The sequence below is a fragment of the Oryctolagus cuniculus genome, chromosome 7, assembly GCF_051225735.1.
Source record: "Oryctolagus cuniculus isolate XC-2025 breed Fujian yellow rabbit chromosome 7, ASM5122573v1, whole genome shotgun sequence".
Classification (NCBI taxonomy): Eukaryota; Metazoa; Chordata; class Mammalia; order Lagomorpha; family Leporidae; genus Oryctolagus; species Oryctolagus cuniculus.
The window spans coordinates 81,114,431-81,130,976 of NC_142873.1; the positions used below are offsets into that span (position 1 = coordinate 81,114,431).

A 16,546-nucleotide genomic window follows, 5' to 3' on the forward strand; every position below is an offset into this window, starting at 1 on the left:
AAAGCATTGTTCATATCTTACACAACTCTTCCACAGAATGGACAATGAAGATCACTTTTATTAAGAAGACTAGAGGGGCTTGCGCTATGCTGTAGCGGGTAAAGCTGCCACCTGCAGTGCCGGCATCCCATATGGGCACCAGTTCGAGTCCCAGCTGCTCCACCTCCAATCCAGCTTCTGCTATGGCCTGGGAAAGCAGTAGAGGATAGCCCAAGTCCTTGGGCCCCTGCATCCACGTGGAAGACTAGAAAGAAGCTCCTGGCTCCTGGCTTCGGATCAGCCCAGCTCCAGCTAAGGTAGCCATTTGTGGAGTGAACCAGTGGATGGAAGACTCTCTCTGCTTCTGCCTCTATAACTCTGGCTTTCAAATAAATAAATAAATCTTCTATTCAATATAGTTCTGGAGGTTCTAGCCAGAGCTATTAGGCAAGAAAAAGAAATTAAAGGGATACAAATTGGGAAGGAAGAACTCAAACTATCCCTCTTTGCAGATGACATGATTCTTTATTTAGGGGACCCAAAGAACTCTACTAAGAGACTATTGGAACTCATAGAAGAGTTTGGCAAAGTAGCAGGGTATAAAATCAATGCACAAAAATCAACAGCCTTTGTATACACAGACAATGCCATGGCTGAGGAAGAACTTCTAAGATCAATCCCATTCACAATAGCTACAAAAACAATCAAATACCTTGGAATAAACTTAACCAAAGACGTTAAAGATCTCTACGATGAAAATTACAAAACCTTAAAGAAAGAAATAGAAGAGGATACCAAGAAATGGAAAAATCTTCCATGCTCATGGATTGGAAGAATCAATATCATCAAAATGTCCATTCTCCCAAAAGCAATTTACAGATTCAATGCAATACCAATCAAGATACCGAAGACCTTCTTCTCAGATCTGGAAAAAATGGTGCTGAAATTTATATGGAGGCACAAGAGACCTCGAATAGCTAAAGCAATCTTGTACAACAAAAACAAAGCCGGAGGCATCACAATACCAGATTTCAGGACATACTACAGGGCAGTTGTAATCAAAACAGCATGGTACTGGTACAGAAACAGATGGATAGACCAATGGAACAGAATTGAAACACCAGAAATCAACCCAAACATCTACAGCCAACTTATATTTGATCAAGGATCTAAAACTAATTCCTGGAGCAAGGACAGTCTATTCAATAAATGGTGCTGGGAAAATTGGATTTCCACGTGCAGAATCATGAAGCAAGACCCCTACCTTACACCTTACACAAAAATCCACTCAACGTGGATTAAAGACCTAAATCTACGACCTGACACCATCAAGTTACTAGAGAACATTGGAGAAACCCTGCAAGATATTGGCACAGGCAAAGAATTTCTGGGAAAGACCCGGGAGGCACAGGCAGTCAAAGCCAAAATCAACTATTGGGATTGCATCAAATTGAGAAGTTTCTGTACTGCAAAAGAAACAGTCAGGAGAGTGAAAAGACAACCGACAGAATGGGAAAAAATATTTGCAAACTATGCAACAGATAAAGGGTTAATAACCAGAATCTACAAAGAGATCAAGAAACTCCACAAGATCAAAACAAACAACCCACTTAAGAGATGGGCCAAGGACCTCAATAGACATTTTTCAAAAGAGGAAATCCAAATGGCCAACAGGCACATGAAAAAATGTTCAAGGTCACTAGCAATCAGGGAAATGCAAATCAAAAGCACAATGAGGTTTCACCTCACCCCGGTTAGAATGGCTCACATGCAGAAATCTACCAACAACAGATGCTGGCGAGGATGTGGGGAAAAAGGGACACTAACCCACTGTTGGTGGGAATGCAAACTGGTCAAGCCACTATGGAAGTCAGTCTGGAGATTCCTCAGAAACCTGAAGATAACCCTACCGTTCGACCCAGCCATCCCACTCCTTGGAATTTACCCAAAGGAATTTAAATTGGCAAATAAAAAAGAGGTCTGCACCCTAATGTTTATTGCAGCTCAATTCACAATAGCTAAGACCTGGAACCAACCTAAATGCCCATCTACGATAGACTGGATAAAGAAATTATGGGATATGTACTCTTTAGAATACTATACCGCAGTAAGAAACAACGAAATCCAGTCATTTGCAACAAAATGGAGGAATCTGGAACACATCATGCTGAGTGAAATAAGCCAGTCCCAAAGGGACAAATACCATATGTTCTCCCTGATCGGTGACGACTGACTGAATACCAAGAGGGAAACCTGTTGGAGTGAGGTGGACACTATGGGAAATGGTGGCTTGATCAGCATAGCCCTGACTGTTAATGAACAACTTAATACATTATCCCTCTTAGTAGTTTTTTTATCTGTTCTACTTAATATGACTGGTTTAGATCTGTAATTGATGCACAGTTATTCTTAAGTGTTGAAAATTAACTGAAATGTGATCCCTGTTGAACATGGTGGTGGGAATGGGAGAGGGAAGAGATGTATAATTTGGGACATGCTCAGGCTGACTTGCCCCAAGTGGTGGAGTTGGAAGCATACCAAGGGATTCCAATTCAATCCCATCGAGGTGGCATGTACCAATGCCATCTCACTGTTCCAGGTGATCAATTTCAGTTCACAGTTGGTCATGGTGGAGGGACTGGGAGTCAAAGGGAGCACATAGACAAGTCTAGTACCTGCTAACGCTAACTGATGGAGTAAATAAAGGGGAGAGTGATCCAACATGGGAAGTGAGATACTCAGCAGACTCATAGAATGGCAGATGTCCTAAATAGCACTCTGGCCTCAGAATCAGCCCTAAAGGCATTCGGAGCTGGCTGAAAAGCTCATGAGAGTATTTCAGGCATGGAAAGCCAAGACACTCTGGCAAAAGATCTCTGCGAGTGAGATCCCAGTGGAAAGAACAGGTCATCAAAGAAGGAGGTACCTTTCTCTGAAGGGAGGAGAGAACCTCCACTTTGACTATGACCTTGTCTAAACAAGATAAGAGTCGGAGAACTCAGAGGGCTTCCATAGCCTTGGAAACTCATGACTGGAGCATAGGGAGATTACTGATGCCATAGACAGGAGTGTCAATTGGTAAAGTCAACAACAGGAGTCACTGTGCACTTACTCCTCATGTAGGATCTCTATCCTTAATGTGCTGTACATTGAGATTTAATGCTATAACGAGTACTCAAACAATATATTTCACCTTGTGTTTCTATGGGGGTGCAAACTGTTGAAATCCTTACTTAATGCATACTAAACTGATCCTCTGTAAAAAAAAAAAAAAAAAAAAAAAAAAAAGAAATTATCAATTCCCAACTTGACTCTCACTGGGATTAAACATGACAATAGGTCTGCTCTGATTTCATCATCATTTAAAAAATCATCTATTATTTTTCACTTTATGTTTCTGTGTGGGAGCAAACTGTTGAAATCCATACTTAATGTATACTAAGCTGATCTTCTGTATAATAAGATAATCGAAAATGAATCTTGATGTGAATGGAAGGGGAGAGGGAGTGGGAAAGGGGAGGGTTGTGGGTGGGAGGGACGGTATGGGGGGGAAGCCATTGTAATCCATAAGTCGTACTTTGGAAAATTATATGCATTAAATAAAAGTTTTAAAAAAATAAATAAATAAATAAATCTTAAAAAAAAAAAAGACTCAAAACTGAAATACAGATGTGGCATAAATGTTGTCTTACCTTTTATACTTTTCTCCACTGTTCAAATATTTCTGTGCAAAGAGGGCATTAGGAAGTTAATGGGAAGTACCTGGCTCCTGCCATCGGATCAGCGCGGTGCGCCAGCCACAGCGCGCCAGCCGCGGCGGCCATTGGAGGGTGAACCAACGGCAAAGGAAGACCTTTCTCTCTGTCTCTCTTGCTCACTGTCCACTCTGCCTATAAAAAAAAAAAAAAAAAGGAAGTTAATGGGCCTATCTCATCAAACAGGTCCACCACATATCTTTAATTCCAAATTTTATATCCTTTGATTCAAAATGTAGTCAATCATCTCCAAATCAAAAACTGTTAATTACTATTCTTTACTTTTAAATTCAAGTTTCAGTCTCTTAGGAGATGCTCCCAACACATCAGCCCAAATTCTCAATACTCTTGTCAGTAACCTTGTCCCACAGATAACTTTTCTTTCAAAAAAAAAAAAAAAAAAAAAGCTGCTCTCTTCTTAACAGTTTTCAGAAACTGACAATTTTAACACACTACCACTTGAAACCAACAGAAATGTATACAAATCTTATCTTAAGTACTTTTCTGAGGGCCCTGACATTCTCTAGACATTAGTCTTGCTTCTATAGGGAATAATAGTTAGAAATAAGTCATTCGTGTTCTTTCCCATAAAGTTAAATTTCTTGAGCTAGAGAGAAACCATCTTGGGAAAGCATTAACCTATGCAGTAATGTGTAGAAGGTCAGAGTAAAAGACAGGTGCTTGAAAAGCATACGGGTAGACTGAGTAATTTCAGCAGAAGCTGCAGTGTCTGTTCTATGAGGCTTTTAGAAGAATCTGGAAAGGTCACAGCACAAGTTTCCAACTGTTTCATTAATCCTGGGGGGAAAACCTACATATATCCCAAGAAACACATCAGAGAGCTAACAAAAGCTTACTTGTGATGAGTAATATTAGAAAGACAGATTTAATTAAAGTCAGATGATGAGGAAAGAGAATTAAACATTAAAGATCAACAGAAAAATAACTTATAGAGAATCATAGTTACCTATGAATCAGCTGAGGCCATTCTAAGGGCCAGACGGTCTCTTAAAGAAAGACTATGCATTTGGAGATGAGTGTTTTCAATCACCACTCAGACTCTCATTCCTAATCTTAATAATAAATGATATTGTGTTATCTTCCAGCACTCTTCTCAAGCCCAAGTGATGCTGAAGAATAACTATCACTTGTCTCTGCTGGGGACCCAAAAAGGTCAAAGAGAATCAGTTCAATTTTATCAGAATTTGTAGTTGGAATTCCCCCACTGAAGCACAGGCATCGTGGTACAGAGAACTGAGGTGTCACTTGGAACAACCACATCTCATGTCAGAACTGGTTCATGCCCCAGCTACTCTGCTTCCAATCCAGCTTCTTGCTAATGTGATCCTGGGAACCCATAGGTGATAGCTTAAGTGGTTGAGTCCCTATCACCCATGTGAAAGACCCAGATGGAGTTCCAGGCTGCTGGCCCAGCCTTAGCTGTTAGAGGCATTTGGGGGAATAAACCAGTGGATAAAGAATTCATTCTCTTTCTTTCTTCCTCTCTTTCTCTCTCTCTCTCTCTCTCTCTCTCTCTCTCTTCCTCTCTTCCTCTCTTCCTCTCTTCCTCTCCCTCCCCTTAATACATAAAACACACTAGAGTGCTCCATTTAAAGGAAATACAAGCTGAATAATCTTTGGAAGGGGGACTTCTTTTGCAGAGTAAAGTCACTTTATAATGCATATGTTACCTATATAGGACCCTGTGACTTCAGGGGCAATTTAATGATACTTTTCTGGTCAAATTAGTATTTTGGTAATATTAGCTTTATTGGTTTTCATGCCTATGTTTCAGGTCACAGTGATCTACTGCATTATCTAGTGTAAAGTAAGTTCCACAGTAACATCATCATGGGTCCCCTGAGGGGCAATAGGTGTCCATTTTTCACGTCAATTTGTGTGGAGTCTTTTTCCTATATTTTCCACAAAGCAAATTGATTTTGTGATGATTGGTCATTTTTCTCAACCTGTATTCTTTGCATTCTTCTTTCTCATATGCTACCTTATTTTCATTTCCAATAACATCCAACAACAGAACTTCCTTGGAGTTTGTTCATTGATTTTTATTGTTATTTTGCTAGGAAGTATTGTTATGGCTTCTTTCAGGGTTTACATGTAAGATATGTTTATCTGACATAGAAACACTAAAGATTTTCTATTCGTTCATCTTATCCTTCAGCAAACATTTGTTTCAGATCCACTGTGCATGCATTAGATTCTAGAAATGCAAGCCCTAAATAAGACACTTGAGGCACTCAGATCTTGCTCATTCCCCATAGCCTTCACCTGGCCAGTAATGACCCAGCCTTCAAGTCAAATGCTGCAAGGTGGAGTAGGTTGATGATTTGAGATAGCAAATTGGATTTGGCATCAGAAAGGTCACTGGAGACTTTAACCAGAGCATTGTCAGTGGGTAGCAGGGAGGGAGTCAGAATGCAAACTGCAGGTAATCCAAGTAGGAAGCCAAGCCAACAGGGACAGACTCTTTATTTCTGAGACATGTAGCAAAAGGAGGAAGCAGAAGTGGTAGCAACTGGAGGTAAGAGATCATCCAGAACTTATAGAAAGATTGCTCTGCTTTGGGAGAAATCTGAATATATTTATAAGCACAAAAACAAATAGGAAAAGCTGAGCATAGCAGAGGAAAATGGAGATGATTTATGGAGGTTGGTTCCAGAGTGATGCATATTGAGTCATGGCCACAGATGGATGATACTGTCTGGGAGTGAGGAATTTGCTTGGGATATTAGAGATGATAGTACTGTGAGAATTAGTAAAATCTAGAAGTAGAGAATAGGGAAAGCAGAATAAAAGAATACATCTTATTCCCATTGCAAAAAAAAAAAAAAAAGTGGAATGGAATCATACTATGAGAAAAAGAAAAATAAAGACAAAGTAAGGAGTTTGAGAATGGTGAATGTTCCAAACAACTTCTGGGAAGAATATGTACAGTATGCGCTCCTTTTGCCCTTCTTGTCCCATTCTCAGTATTTTCTACCCTATTCTATGCCACAGGAGGCTATTATGGATAGCAACGACCAGTTTCCTAATGCTCCAGATTTTGATTGGTTCTGATAATGGGAGAAAGGAGAGTGTGGTTTTATTTATTGCCCTAGGTCTTCTGACTGGCCACCAGCTGCAGAGCCTCAGCTCTGGTAAGAAGACTTCTCTTACAGCCACACACATCTTAGTGGATTCTTCCACCCTACAGGCTTGGGAACAAGAGTGACTTTCTCTTCGTTGCTAGCCCTAGAGCACTTCTCCCTCCTTTCTTGGCTTCTAACAATCAAGCCCATGCCGGAACAAATGGTCCTTTCATTAAATTCTCCTCTCCTCACCTTGGAATGGGCCATTCATTTCCTGTCTGGAATCCTAACTGGTGCAGAAGGCAAGAGGAAGCTGAATGGGGGCAAGTGCAAAGATTGGCCTAAGCATGGGCAAGTTTAGGAGCTGTAAGCTCATTTGTTGTGGTTAATCTCATTGCTCATGAGCAGAAGCAGATAAAGAGGATGGTGGGAGTCACGACAGCTTGTTGACAAAAGAATACCTGAGGCAAAAGAAGGAGAGGATTGGTGAGGATGCTGGTGAACGGGTCATTAAAGTGACTGCTGTAAACATAAGAGTTGTGCTTTCCAGGCATTTCCATGTCCTCGGACAATCAAAACCTTCTAAGCCGAGGAAGCCACATTTCCTTGACCTAGGGAGTGCAATGATGCTTTATCTTCATGCTACTTATTTGTATTGGCCACTCTCCTCCTACAGCTGAGTAGTGTTTTCTCTTCAAGGCCCAGCTCCAAATTCAGCCCCTATAAACAGCCATTCCTTAGGGATATGGCTTATCTCCTTTTGGCCTATCACTTGTCTTTATCATTATCTTCCACAAGATCAAAGCATTACAACTGTGAACTCCAGCTCCAACAGTGCCTTATACATAGCAACTGCTTAATACTTACTAATAATTGATTATATATCTAAGATTAAGGAAGTTTTAAAAGAGTCTAATAATGTTAACAAAGCTTATTGTTAATTTGTTGCTATACTTTAGATAGTTGGAGAACAGATGATAACACAAGGCAGAAAGACCTTCAGATTGCCCTGCTAAGCAGCACAGATGTAACTTCAAAATCTTCACTATATTCCTTTACAGTTTTCAACCAAGACCATTCATCCCTAAGATGGAAGCCCTGGGGTGGATGACGAACATGTGTGATGAGATGTTTTCCTGTTGTTACACCTGGTCTGAAGCCACCTAAGAAAAATACCAGTTTGTTCACTTTCCTATGGCCGAGGTGACCACAGAATAATTGGCAAATCAGACAGACAAAATCATTCAGTCCCTTGCAATTCTGTAACTTGAGAGACCCAAGACAATGAGTCCCCAGCAAGGTACGTTCTGGTTTAAAAACATCTGAATTACTCATTTTTCTACCTGGAAAACAACAGTGGCTTCTCCAAAGTGAATCTACATTGTTTAACAGCCTTCCATGACAAAGACCATCAAAACAATTGCCTGTGAACCCTGTACTTCACTTTTAAAATCACTAGCAGAAGTAACTCCCCCTGTTTCTTAAAGACTATATCACCTTTAAAACAATCTCATTACCCACTAATCCATTTCCCGGTGCAGTTAGGGAATCTGGGTGAAGTACAATATGACAGCATGGCCATGACTTGATTGAGTGAGAGCTCCTTCTTTATCATAATTGGCACAGTCCTCGCTAGGGGAGGCAGAGCACCTGGTTCTAACTCTAATTTGTCTTCCTTGCATGAATAATTCATACCGCCTCTACATGACCAGGCCGTAACAACAGTAGGGGATGATCTCTACGTGCAGATCAGGATCTGAAGCCTGGGTTGAACTAACTGTCCCTTCTCACACAGCAGGAAGCCTTGGGTTCTGTGCATGTGAGGGTTCTGGCCCAAGGTCAGACTGATGGCAACTGAGTGTTAAATCAGAGTATTATGAATTTGGAATTAGTAACTCACAAATTGTTTTATTTAACCAAAGTCTAGCCTGCTTCAATATTTAATCTTTTTTTTTTTTTTTTTTGGACAGGCAGAGTGGACAGTGAGAGAGAGAGAGAGAGAGAGAGAGAGAAAGGTCTTCCTTTTGCCGTTGGTTCACCCTCCAATGGCCACCACGGCTGACGCGCTGAGGCCGGCGCACCGCGCTTATCCGAAGGCAGGAGCCAGGTGCTTCTCCTGGTCTCCCATGGGGTGCAGGGCCCAAGCACTTGAGCCATCCTCCACTGCCTTCCCGGGCCACAGCAGAGAGCTGCACTGGAAGGGGAGCAACCGGGAAAGAATCCGGCGCCCAGACCAGGACTAGAACCCGATGTGCCGGCACCGCTAGGTGGAGGATTAGCCTATTGAGCCGCGGCGCCAGCCTCAATATTTAATCTTTAAAGTAAGGCTGGCCCCTTCCAGGTAAAAGAGGACCATGATATGTGAACACTTTAAGAATAATGCTTACTTGCGCCAGCGCCGCGGCTCACTAGGCTAATCCTCCGCCTTGCGGCGCCGGCACACCGGGTTCTAGTCCCGGTTGGGGCCCCGGATTCTGTCCCGGTTGCCCCTCTTCCAGGCCAGCTCTCTGCTGGACCTGCAAGGACCCCATCTGATTTATTATATATCTTTCACTCATTTATTCATTTACTGAAAGACAGAGTGTCAGAGAGAGACACAGAGACAGAGGCAGAGATCTTCCATCCACTGGTTCACTCCACAAATGCCAGATGGAAGCCACAATCCGGAACTCCATCTGGGTGGAAGGGACCCAAGTACTTGGGCTGTCGTAAGCTGAATTCCTAGGTACATTAGCAGGAAGCTGGATCAGAAGCATACTAGCCAGAACTTGAACTATCACTCTGACTTTTAAAAAAAAATTTATGTAAGTTATACAAGTTTCATGTATTTCATATAGACAGATTTGCAAACATAGTTATACTTTCTCCCCTACCCTACCTCCATATACCCACACTCCAATCCTTCTTCCTCCTCGCTCGCACATTCCCACTATTAATTTTTACAAAGATCTATTTTCAATTCACTTAATGATCATAAAATTAACCCTACACTAAGTAAGACTTCAACGAATGGTATGGGGGGACAGCAGGTAAAGCTGCTTCCCACAGTTCCAGCATGCCATATGGGCACCAGTGGAGTCCAAGCTGCTCCACTTCAGATCCAGCTCTCTGCTATGGCCTGGGAAAGCAGTAAAAGATGGCCCAAGTCATTGGGCCCCTGCACCCATGTGGGAGGCCCAGAAGAAACTCTTGGCTCCTGGCTTCAAATTGGTTCAGCTCTGGTGTTGCAGCCATTTGGAGAGTGAACCAGTGGATGAAAGACTTTCTCTCTCTGCCTCTGCCTCTGCCTTTCTGTAACTCTACCTTTCAAATAAATAAATAAATCTTTAAAATAAAAGTAGTATAAAGAAAAAAAAAAACAAAACCCTGTTCCTCAGTGGAAGAGACAAGGGCTGTAAGTAATCAATGAATATCAAAATGTCCATTTGAGTTTAATACATTACATGCTATGTACTCTGTTACCTCAGATCAGGGTAAACATACAGTATTTGTCTTTTTAGGGCTGGCTTATTTCACTAAGTATAATGGTTTGCACTTATGACCATTTTGTTGCAAAGGACAAGATTTCATTTTTTTTTACTGCCGAGTAGTACTCTATAGTGTATATATACCATAATTTCTCTATCCAGTCAACAGTTGATGGACATTGGGGTTGATTCCATATCTTAGCTATTGTGAATTGTACCACAGTAAACATGAGGGTAACTCTTTCAAATGATTTCATTCCCCTTGGGTAAATTCCCAGAGGTGGAATGGCTGGATCACATGGTAGGTCTATATTCAGATTTCTGAGGCATATCCGTACTGTCCAACACAGTGGCTGCATTGATTTACATTCCCACCAATAATGGATTAGGGCACCTATTTCTGCATATCCTCTCCAGGATTTGGTGTTTGTTGACTTCTGTATGACAGCCATTCTAGTGGAAATGAGGTGAAACCTCATTGTGGTTTTGATTAGCATTTTCCTGATGGCTAGGGATCCTGAGCATTTTTTCATGTGTCTGTTGACCACTTAAATATTCTCTCTTGAAAAATGCCTTTTCAAGGCTTTTGCCCATTTCTTAACTGGATTGTTTGTTTTGTAGTTGTTGAATTTCTTCAGCTCTTTATAGATTATGGATGAGAGAGGTTTTCCATCCACTGGTTCACTCCCCAGAAGGCTACAATGGCCAGAGCTGAGCCGATCCGAAGCCAGGAGCCAGGAGCTTCTTCCAGGTCTCCCACACAGGTGCAGGATCCCAAGGACCTGGGCCATCCTCCACTGCTTTCCCAGGCCGTAGCAGAGAGCTGGATTGGAAGTGGAGAAGCCGGGTCTCAAATTGGCGCCCTTATAGGATGCTGGCACTGCAGGCCGCAGCCTTACCCACTACGCCACAGCACCGGCCCCCAAACTTTTGTCTTAATGCTGCTTTTGCTGTATTCCATACATTTTGATATGATGTATTGTCATCTTCACTCCTTTCCAGAAATTTTTTTATTTCTCTTCTGATTTCTTCTATGACCCACTGTTGGCTCAGGAGCATGTTTTCAGTCTCCATTTGTTTGCATGTGATCTAGAGATTCTTGAGTTGTCGATTTAGGACTTCACTCCATTGTGGTCAGAGAAGATGCATGATATGATTTCAATTTTTTTGTATTTGCCGAGACTTGCTTTATATCTTAGCATATAGTCTATCCTAGAGAAAGTTCCAGACACTGACGAGAAGAATGTGTATTCTGCAACTATGGGGTGAAAAGCTCTCTAGATATCAGTTAGGTCCATTGGTCTATAGTGTCTATTGTTTTTATGCTAATTTCCTGTCTGGTTGATCTGTCCATTGCTGAAAGTGAAGTAATGAAGTCTCCCATTACTATTGTATTGGAGTCTATGTTTCCCTTTATATCCATGAACATTTCTTTTAAATAGCCAGGTATCCTATAATTAGGTGCATATATGTTTATAATAGTCACATCTTCCTGTTGAACTGATCATTTGATCATTACATAGTGCCCTTCTTTGTTTCTTTTAACAGTTTTTGTGTTAAAGTCTATTTTGTCTGATATTAGGATGGCTACACCAGCTCTTTTTTTTTGTTTCTCTTAGCACAGAATATCTTTTTCCAGCCTTTCACTTTCGTATCTTTGTTGGTAAGATGTGTTTCTTGTAGGCAGAAAATAGATGGGTTTTGTTTTTTAATCCATTCAGCCAGTTTGTATCTTTTAACTGGAGAACTTAGGCCATTTATATTCATGGTGCCTGTTGATAACTAAGGACTTGGCCCTGCAATTTTCCCATAAATATTCCTATTATTTACTTTGGATTTCCTTGTTGCTTCTACTGGGAGATTTTCTGCCTTTACCTTCTTTTGTAGTGATGACCATGTTTCTGTGCAGCACATCTTTAATCATCTTTTTCAAGGCTGAATGGGTAGTGACAAATTATTTCAATTTCTGCTTGTTATGGAAGGCCTTTACTTCACTTTCATTCATAAATGAAAGCTTTGCAGGGTTTAGTATTCTGGGTTGATAGTTTTTTTTTTTCCTCTTAAGACTTGGAATATATCTCACCATTCTCACCTATCCTGTAGTGTTTCTGATGAGAAGTCAGCTGTGAGTCTAATTGGAGATCCTCTGAAATTAAACTGGCATTTCTCTCATGCACAATTTATAATCTACTGTGTAGAGTTTGACTACAATGTATTGTGGTGAAGATCTTTTTTTGTCATGTCAATTAGGAGTTCTATGTGCTTCCAGTACTTGGATGTCCCTTTCTTTCTCCAAGTTAGGGAACTTTTTTATAATTATTCACTAAAAAAAGGGCTTCTAATCCATTCTCTGTTTCCACATCTTCCATAAATCTCCAACACTGTTTTTTAGTTTTCTAATTTCTTCTTTTTTTTTTTGTCTGACTGTATAATTTCCAGAGATTTGTCTTCTAATTCAGATATTCTTTCTTCTCCCTCACCAAGTATGTTTTAAGGCTCTCCACTGCATTTTTTATTTGTTCTGTTGAATTCTTCGTTTTTAATATTTCATTTTGATTTCCCATTAACATCTCAGTGTTGTGGGAAACATTTCACATATGTCATGCATGGCTTTCATTAGTTCATGAATTGCTTCTGATTATTTCTAAATAATCCTACAATCAATTTCTTGAATTTTGTTAATCTCTTCATCTTCAAATTCTAATATTAAAGTGTTGTGTCTTCTTTTAGGGGGAGGGTGTCATGTTGTCTTCCTTATTTTTGTTTCTTGAATTGCTGCATTTATCATTAGGCATTTGTGGTGATACTGGTGTGGTTTTTTTTCTCCCCCTGTGATAGCTTTTGCCTTTGGTCTGTGCCTCTATGGCTTAGTGGAGTGTCCACTTTTCCAGAGAATACCCAGAGGCGTGTGCTGGGTATGGTCAGGGAGCTCTATTCAGCACAGGGGAGTGTCCAGGGTGACACCCAAGTTGGGTGTGGTAAATGCCCTTTTTTTTTTTAATCAGGGGGGAGGTTTGTTCTGCTCTGTTGGCATATTCTCACACTCACCTCCTCTCCTCAAAGGAGACCAATGCCTGGATGCTAGTCCTAGTGGGTACAATTTTCATCCACACTGCCACAAGAACCACACAAAGGATCCATGCAGTCCTCAGTGTGAACACAGATCCTGCAGCAATGACCCTCACTAGAGAATCAGGGAACCCCAAGCATGTAGAACTGCTCACAGTGACTGACCAGTCTCAGACACAGCCTGCACCCTCCCTTGCAGCCAGTGTTTTTACAGTCCTAGCACATAAGGCTCCACAGTCACCAGCACCCAGCACCTTGTCAAGTCTCCCAGCCAGACTCAGGTATCTCTCAGCTGGCTGCTGGATTCAGACATGAGCTGGCGCAGCTGTTACATATTTCCAAAATGGTGCCCACCCTCTCTCAGCTAGTTAGAGGACACCATGCTAGTTGGTCATGGAGAGAGAATCATGCCCCTCTTTTTTTCCCTTTAAGTTGGCAGGTACACTGTCCCCCACAGGGCTTCAAGCCAGGCCATGCCAGGCTCTTCCACAGCTTTATTGCCAGTGGTTTGGGCTGCTGCAGTCTGGTCTCACCTCACTCCAAAGCTGGTGCTGAGTCTCTCAGCTGCTGGGGTCCTGAGTTGTGTGCATCCACACCCTTCACATAGGTTCACAGTGTGCCCGCAATTTGCATGGAGTTTCCTCTGCCATTTTCTCCCTAACCCTTCCCAGAAATGGCACTCTCTCCACTTTGTTTTTTTAAACTATTCTCCCCTAGACTACAGCAGTAAGTTCCCTCCCTATTCCTCCATATTCAACTAGAAGTGAATGCAAGTGATTCAGTAAAGTAAATCTGTTTAAACTAATCAGAGTATGTTTCTGTACTTGCAATCAAGAGTCCTCCATGGTTCACATTTCCAGCTCATTGTGTTATGAGTATTAAATGACACAGTGTAGTTTTATCTTATGAGGAGGTTAAATTCTAATGTTAACTCATAAGGCTAACTTTACCCTTGAAAGTCCATTAACTCTCTCATAAAATACAATGACTTCTTTTATGTATACAACCTGGAACAATAATTATTACCAACACCAAAGTCTGAGAACATAAATTTATGTGCAAATGATTGGACTACTAATTAAAAACCAGGTTACCTTGGTTCAAAACTGTTTCACCACTTATTAGCAGTGAGCAAATTATTTAACTTCCTGATACTTCAATTTTTCCATTTGTACAATGGTGTTAATAGTACCTAACTCATAGGTTTGTTTTGTAAAGTAGTTAATGTATGTAAAGCCCTCAACTAGACATATTGCTAAGGCTGTCAATATGCTGGATAGACTTGTATTACAATTTCAGTATCCTGGCCGGTGCCGCAGCTCACTAGGCTAATCCTCCACCTGTGGCGCCGGTACCCCGGGTTCTAGTTCCGGTTGGGGCGCTGGATTCTGTCCCAGTTGCTCCTCTTCCAGTCCAGCTCTCTGCTGTGGTCCGGAAAGGCAGTGGAGGATGGCCCAAGTACTTGGGCCCTGTACCCACATGGGAGACCAGGAAGAAGCACCTAGCTTCTGGCTTCGGATCGGCGCAGCGCGCCAGCCATAGCAGCCATTTGGGGAGTGAACCAACGGAAGGAAGACCTTTCTTTCTGTCTCTCTCTCTTACTGTCTAACTCTGCCTGTCCAAAAAAAAAAAAAAATTTCAGTATCCTTCACTCAGTGAAAGTCTATTAAGCATCTACTATACAACCAGGTACACTTCTAGGTTCTGGTTAAAAAAGAGGATTTTATTTCTTGATGTTTACATTCTAGTGGTTTCTCTAAATACTAGTTGTTGTAGGGCGAAGGTCCCTCCTCTGTTGTCATAAGGTGACTTATATAGGGGTACATCACAATATACAGCACAAAATAAGGAGTAGCTATTGTCCCCCAGCAGGGTATCATAAACATGAGGTTTATAAGTATTTTTCCATAAACACTAGAAATCTGAAGCCCCATACCTGCCCCACCATTAGGTAGAGCCACTTTTCACCTCTGCACAGGGACACATCTTCCTAGTTCTGGGCCTCACTTTCACCAGGGAACTTCTTCACCTTATCCATCAGTTTGGTTTCCCAAAACAAGTCAGAAACCACTTCCTTGTCCAAGCTAGTCTGATAAGAGAAGAAACTGAAAGCAATTTCTTTTATGAGCCTTTACACAGAGAAAACAGACTCCCAAAGTATGAATAAAATAAAAGGAAATGTAAGCACTGTCTCTATAAATAGTAGAAAGAAGATATCCTTATCCACAGAGGGAAGCAAAGGAGGGCTCATCGTTCGAAGCAGAGGACCTTAAGAGATGAAGGTGGAGTTATTCAACCCAGGACTGACATACACAGTGGTATTGTTTGTGAACTACACAATGGCTCTGGCTGAAGGGTGAGTGAGAGATGAAATCTAGCCTTGGCAAGACTACGACTGTTCGGTTGAAGAAGTGACTTTGTTGACTCAAAGATATCTTATGTTCATCACTTCACACACCTGTGAGCTGAGTAGACCCAGAATGGTTGACTTTTCTTAATTTGCAAAAAGGGGAAACATATACAATGGAGGCCCTGGTTTTAAGATGCTGAGTGGCCTCAAGAAACCAAAGTTTATCCAGAGTGGATTTGAGGGGAAGAGGGTCTCCCTCAAGTGGGCTTCAAGAAGTGCAACTGTAGCCACAGGGACAGCATCACTGTATGACCTGTGCCTTGGGCTGCTCAGAAAAAAACAATGGAACCTTTCTATTGATAACAGGTTGAGTTCGATGATTTGGGAGACAGATAGTCATACAGAGAGCTCCCATCTGCTGGTTCATTCCTGAAATGCCTACAACAGCCCTGGGCAAGAGACCAAAGCCAGGAGCTAGGAATTAAATTCAGGTCTCTCATGCTGCCTCCCAGGGTGCACATCAGCAGAAAGCTGAAATCAGGAGTAAAGCCAGAACTCAAACTCAAGCACTTCCATATGGGCTGCAGGCACCCCAACAAAAGCTATCTAAACTGCTACGCCAAACACCCACTCCAAATTGAGTTTACTCTTGACTCATTTAGAGAAGTCTGTGAATTTAGGAGCTAAACTGCTCACTCAGAAGTCACCCACCAATCCTTTCAAGGTAATGTCTAGGGGCAGGTATTGTGGTGCAGTGGGTTAAGCTATTGGTTGGGATACCTGCATCCCATACCAGAGTGCCTGGATCCACTTCCAATGCAGCTTCTTAATAATATGCCC

At 41.6% G+C, this 16,546-nt stretch overlaps 1 long non-coding RNA gene across 2 annotated transcripts in view; it reads right to left on the reverse strand.

The window, feature by feature from the left end:
* Positions 1 to 3,677: 3,677 nt before the first annotated feature.
* LOC149125626 (uncharacterized) overlaps positions 3,678 to 16,546 on the reverse strand; it is a 61,438-nt gene continuing 48,569 nt past the window's right edge. For both annotated transcript variants that reach the window (XR_016236728.1, XR_016236729.1), the window contains one exon: positions 3,678 to 3,869. This is a non-coding gene — a long non-coding RNA (uncharacterized LOC149125626). The remainder of the gene's footprint in view (positions 3,870 to 16,546) is intronic.